Source organism: Cavia porcellus, unplaced genomic scaffold (genome assembly GCF_034190915.1).
Source record: "Cavia porcellus strain 051 isolate PalLab524CR breed Dunkin Hartley unplaced genomic scaffold, mCavPor4.1 scaffold_15, whole genome shotgun sequence".
Lineage (NCBI taxonomy): Eukaryota > Metazoa > Chordata > Mammalia > Rodentia > Caviidae > Cavia > Cavia porcellus.
In genome coordinates, this window is record NW_026947498.1 from 75676249 (window position 1) to 75681347 (window position 5099).

At 46.7% G+C, this 5099-nt stretch overlaps 1 long non-coding RNA gene across 4 annotated transcripts; it reads left to right on the plus strand.

Annotated features, from left to right (window-relative positions):
- The first annotated feature begins 212 nt into the window (after nt 1-212).
- LOC134470586 (uncharacterized) lies at nt 213-4520 on the plus strand. Of its 4 annotated transcripts, none has more exons than XR_010039525.1 (6): nt 213-284; nt 1537-1640; nt 2091-2280; nt 2362-2431; nt 2527-2685; nt 3766-4520. It is a non-coding gene; the product is annotated as an uncharacterized LOC134470586 (long non-coding RNA). The 4 variants fall into 4 exon arrangements; XR_010039524.1 differs by having other exon boundaries at nt 2598-2685; XR_010039527.1 differs by lacking the exon at nt 3766-4520 and adding an exon at nt 2939-3350.
- Nucleotides 4521-5099: the final 579 nt, after the last annotated feature.

Genomic DNA, 5099 nt, shown 5'->3' on the forward strand with positions numbered 1-5099 from the left:
TCTCTACTTCACATTCTCGTGTGTGTGTGTGTGTGTGTGTGTGTGTGTGTGTGTGTGTGTGTGTAACTTTTGATGGAGCTCAAGGCCTTCTTCACTTGTGACAGGTGTGGGTAGTACTACTAGTGATTGAGTCCAGGGATTACAGAGCTACATGCCAAGCCTCATTTACTTAATATTGTATTTCTATTTTGAGATTGTTTTGTTTTTTCTTTCAGGCTGTCTTCGCACTTATGATTGTCCTGTCCCAAACTCTACAGTGTCTGGGATTCCAGGCATACATCACTGTAAGCTTGCCTTTGTTTTTTCTTTTTTCTTTGCCATACTAATAAGTTATTGTCTCAGCCATTAACTGATTATTAGAACATCTTTCAGGATTGTGAGTGGCATTTCAGCCAATGACGTGCATACTAGCATCTTGCAAAAACTATGCAAGAAGATGTGAATATGGGGATTTATTATTTTCATGAGCATCACTGATTTTCCATTCCACAGTTGAGAGTAGTTCCACTAAATAAATAGCATTAGTGCTCTTGTAGAAGAAGAAAAATATTTAAAATATAAGTCATCCTGGCACAGCCACTGTGTGTGATTTTTACACATCTGCAGAAGTGAGTTTTAGGGGACCAGGCTGCTGGGAGTTCCACTGGCAGTAGCGGGTGATAGGGGGTGATGATTCAGGTGAGAAAAGTGTCAGGTACTGGTTTAGAATTCTGCATTTGGGAACTATGGGTGTGGTAGCTCAGTTGCGGAGTGTTTGACAAGGTTGTGTGAAGCCTTGGGTTTGATCCCCAGCACTCTCAAAAACAGAGAAAGAGAGAGAAGGAGAGAAGACATGAAGGAACATTTTATGTACACTTGTGCCATTCAAATGAATTTTTTTGTGTGTGTGAATTCAGTAGGGCCTAGTGGAAACATTCTGCAAATGGCAGTCGCTATTTGATTCTCCTCAGTCAGGGAAGCCACACCAGTGAGAACGGCTCCTCATTTTCAGGCTTCTGAAAGCCCCTCAGTGTGTGAAAGGAGAACTCTGGGCACCAGGATTAGGAGAAGAATCCTGGAGTTCTCTTTTCCACTAGCTTATGGGTGATATCAGAAAAATCACTTCTTGGGCCTCAGTGTCTTTTGAAATTTATTTTTAGCTGTACTACTTGAGTCTTAGTGGCTACTTAGGAACTCTGATTTTAAAATGATGATGAGGGCAGGGTGAATGTGGCATTGAGTGACTTTGAGGAACAGAGTGCAGTACTCTGAGGCTGTCCCAGGTCCCAGCCTGGAGAGTCATGTGCTGAGCTACAGACAGAGCAAGGTTATGGGGGCTCAGAAAAGAGCCTTTCAACACTTGCTTTGAGCTTTGGACATCTGCAATGTGAGCCTGTGGCCTGGAGCCTGGGGGAGCCACATCCTCACTCCCACTGGCCCCAGCATGTGTGACTGTCTACTGACTGCAGCAGCCCTGTCCTATGTGCTCTGTTCCATTGTGACTATGGTGCTTAGCTGTCTCACATGTCCCCCTAAACCTGCCTCCTTCTGTGACAGGCTTGAAGATCACTCTGCTCCTGCACTTCCTTCTGCTGATGACACTGTGTCATGTGATGGGGTCCCTTCCCCAGGAGCTGCTCTCACTGGTGGCATCACCTCAGGTTTGTGCTTTTTCCTTTTGCCTGCTGTCTTCTTTCATCCCCCCCCCCCCATCCTCCTTCCCAAAGAACTATGCCCTCCACAGTTTCCTTTCCTCTCTCTGGGCAGCTTGCTGCCTAGAACCATGTGTGTTCTCTCTGGGGACTGAGATGAGGAGGCCACAATGAGGCTTGTCATTGTGGTGTGGGAAGATGGCTGACCTTACCTGGGTGATTCTTACAGTAGGTCAAATCACTGCCTCATAATTGTCTGTTTGGATGAACCAAATCATGCTGCCAGTGACTCCAATCCCACTGATAGAAGCAAGTGAATGTTTCCTACTGGGTCCGCAGTCATTAGGCCGAAGAGTCAGTGCAGGTCACTGCCCATGTGCCTGTGTCCTGTCCCTGCATTTATGGGCTTACTCAGGAAGCAGCAAGTCATCCCTAGACTCATGCCAGGCTCTTCCACAGATGGCGCTCAAGATCCAGGAGGCCCAGTGTCTGCAGCAACAGTGACACCAGCTTCTGTCCCACTTGTGGCAGCATGCAGAGGTCTGGTGTCAGCTGACCTCTCAGAAAGAAACACAGCTCAAGTTCTGTTTCATACAACAGCTCATGGTGCAGCTGCTGTGTGAGGAGAATCAGGCAAGAGGAGACCCAGGTAATGGAGCTTTCCAGGTTCCTGCATGGAGGACTCGGCTACCTCCATGCCTTCTCCATGTTCTCATCCTACCCACCACAGCATCTGGAAGCCACCAAGCAGCAGAAGCAGCAGTCATTCCCGCTGAGCCTCCTCGTTCTGCGTTGGCAAGGTGAGTGGAGGTGCCTCAGGGAAGAATGGAGCCTCAGGAGGACTTTAGGTGACAGAGGCCTTTATAGTGCTGGGGTGGTCATTGTCTCCCAATAGGACACATCAGCGTCAGGGTGGAGAGTGTCTGGTACTTCTCTTGTGGGGTTGACCAGAGATCATTCCGGCAGCTCCCAATAGAAGATGAAGGGGACAAAGAGGACAGGCATGTTCAACATGGACCAGTGTGACCATTCCTGGGACAGACTAGATGCCAGGGTGAGCTGCACTGGTCTTTGTCTTTTGTCTGTGCTACCTTCCCTGCTTCCCTTTATGGTCCCTTTGGACACCCCAATACCTTGGCCTTCCCCACCCTCTGATTTCCCTGGACCCCCATGCCTTCCCTGGGAGGCAGCAGACACCATCCCCTTTGGAGCAACAGATGCTAGCAACAGACAGGGAGCTTCTTTGTGCCCTTTGATCAGCTTGTCTTGAGCAGTCCTCCCACAAAATCATACTCTACTTCCTTCAGGCAACATTATTAATGAAGATTTCACCAGTGCCCAGGAAGCACTCACTTGACAGCATCAGCAGCTGAGGGAACAGAAGCAGCCATGCCAGTGCCTGGCTTGCCTGGCAACCCTGACCCAGGGTGAGCCTGAGGAGGTGCTGGCTCCAACAGAGAGAATGACTGCCTGTCTGGGCAAAGCCACCAGGCTCGAAAGCAGGCCATGGCAAAGCTGACAATGAGTGCGTCTGCCCTGCTGGGCTGGGTAGAGAAGGTGGGAGGGGGGCCATCTGGCTCCATTTGGCAGTCATGCAGAAGATGGAGCTCAAGGAGAGCTGGAGGAACTGGAACATTGTTGCCTACATCTCTCTGGGACCACATGTGCCTTCAGTGGGCTGGGCCAGGGTCCCCAGCAGCAGAAGCTGTGAAGTGTGGGGATCAGGGAGCCCTGCGATTCCAGCCCACTGTCCCCCTCCCCACAGCAGAAGACATTGTAAAAAGTGTCTGCTCTCTTGCAGCAGGGCTGAGGGGCATCTTCCATGCTTGTTGCCTGGATGCTGCTCTGAGATCACAAGGACACTGCCGTGTGTGCTCCAAGGGCATCTTACCACAATGGGCCACAGACTGCAGCACAATCTAATGGGGAGGGAATGTGGGGTACAGTCCCTGAGGTTGCTGACCTTTCCTGTCAGATCCTGCAGATGTCCTTCTCTAGTCTCATGCCCATGGGCTGGGGTTGGTGGTCCTGTCCCCTAGTGGTAAGAAGTATTGGTACCATTTTTGTGAGTATTTTATGGGTAGTTGCATGCATTTTATGTTACAGCAGAGCACATCTTTGTTCTCTAAATTAGGGGATGACTACAGAGTCCAGGATGAAAGCTGGTGTCCTAGAGGGGCTTAAGGAGACCCTGAATGGACTCCATAAATTCCATCACAAGGATTGGCGACAAATCAAGAACAGAGAGATTTGAGAGACAATTCTCCTTCACCCAAGATGTTTGTGAACATCTGCATATTTCCAATCACATGTCAACATCTCCCTTTCTATAAAGCTTTTGAACCTCCCTATAAGCAATATTGTTCTGTCAGGTAATTTGCAGCTACAAACCTAGGTAGCGGCATTAAAAAATGTTAGCTTGCATAGTTTGATTTTACATTGAAGAAATGTAGATCATTGGATCATTCAAGGCTCGCCAGGGCTTGACCTCACTTGGGATTTTTTTGTTGTTCTTCTTCTTTTTTTAGTACTTTCCTTTTTATGACAAGATAATGTTTGTGTGCATACCGTAGTCCAAATGCCAGAAAACTATACCCAGGGTCAAAGTCTCCCTGATTCCCATTTTCTCAGGCCCATAGTTGTTGCTTTTACTTTCATATTTTACTATTATTAGCTCTCAATAGTTTTCCTATAGTTTTACATTCAATTTATCAATGTGAACAACTGTTTTGCTGACTTTCATAAAAGTTTTATTTCTCATCGCACATTATCCTTTTCCTCTTCCCACTTTGTGAAATGTGCTCTGTGTTAATTTAAATTTAGCAATATTCATAAAAGCATAGGGGAGACTGATTAGACAACAGTATGGGACTATGGAAGAGAAGAAAATAAAAGGCAGGTTAATTGTTGGGTTAGATATCATCAAAATATGTGACATGCATGTATGAAAGTAACACATTCAAACCCAATATTTTGTAGAAGTGTATGTAACTAATAAAAACTTTATGAAATACCTATCTCTGCTGAATTTCCTTATTATTTCTTATGCTCCAGTGAATAGCAGTATGTTTGTGATAACTACTTGTTATTTTTGAGAAACATTTCAGTTAGAAGCCCTGCCCCTGGGTGATTCCTACAGGAGGCTGACTCGCCCCTCCGATATTCCTTTCTAAACAGCACTCTGACTCTGCCAGTGGGCCCAGGCTCATGACTGTAAGCAAGTGAGTATCTCCTACTGGGGCATCAGTAGGAGTGATCTGGGCAGGATATTACCCGTGATAGTCTTCTCCACCCATCTATAATTGTAATTTCATAGCAAGACATTTTAAAAATCAATCAGCAGCCTATTACTGTGTTGAGACAAGATGTGCTCACCCTGCCTGTCACATAATTAGATTGCTGAACCTAGTCAGTCTTGACGATCTATATACAGCTGCTTTTCATAGATAGCCTGTGTCACATCAGCTT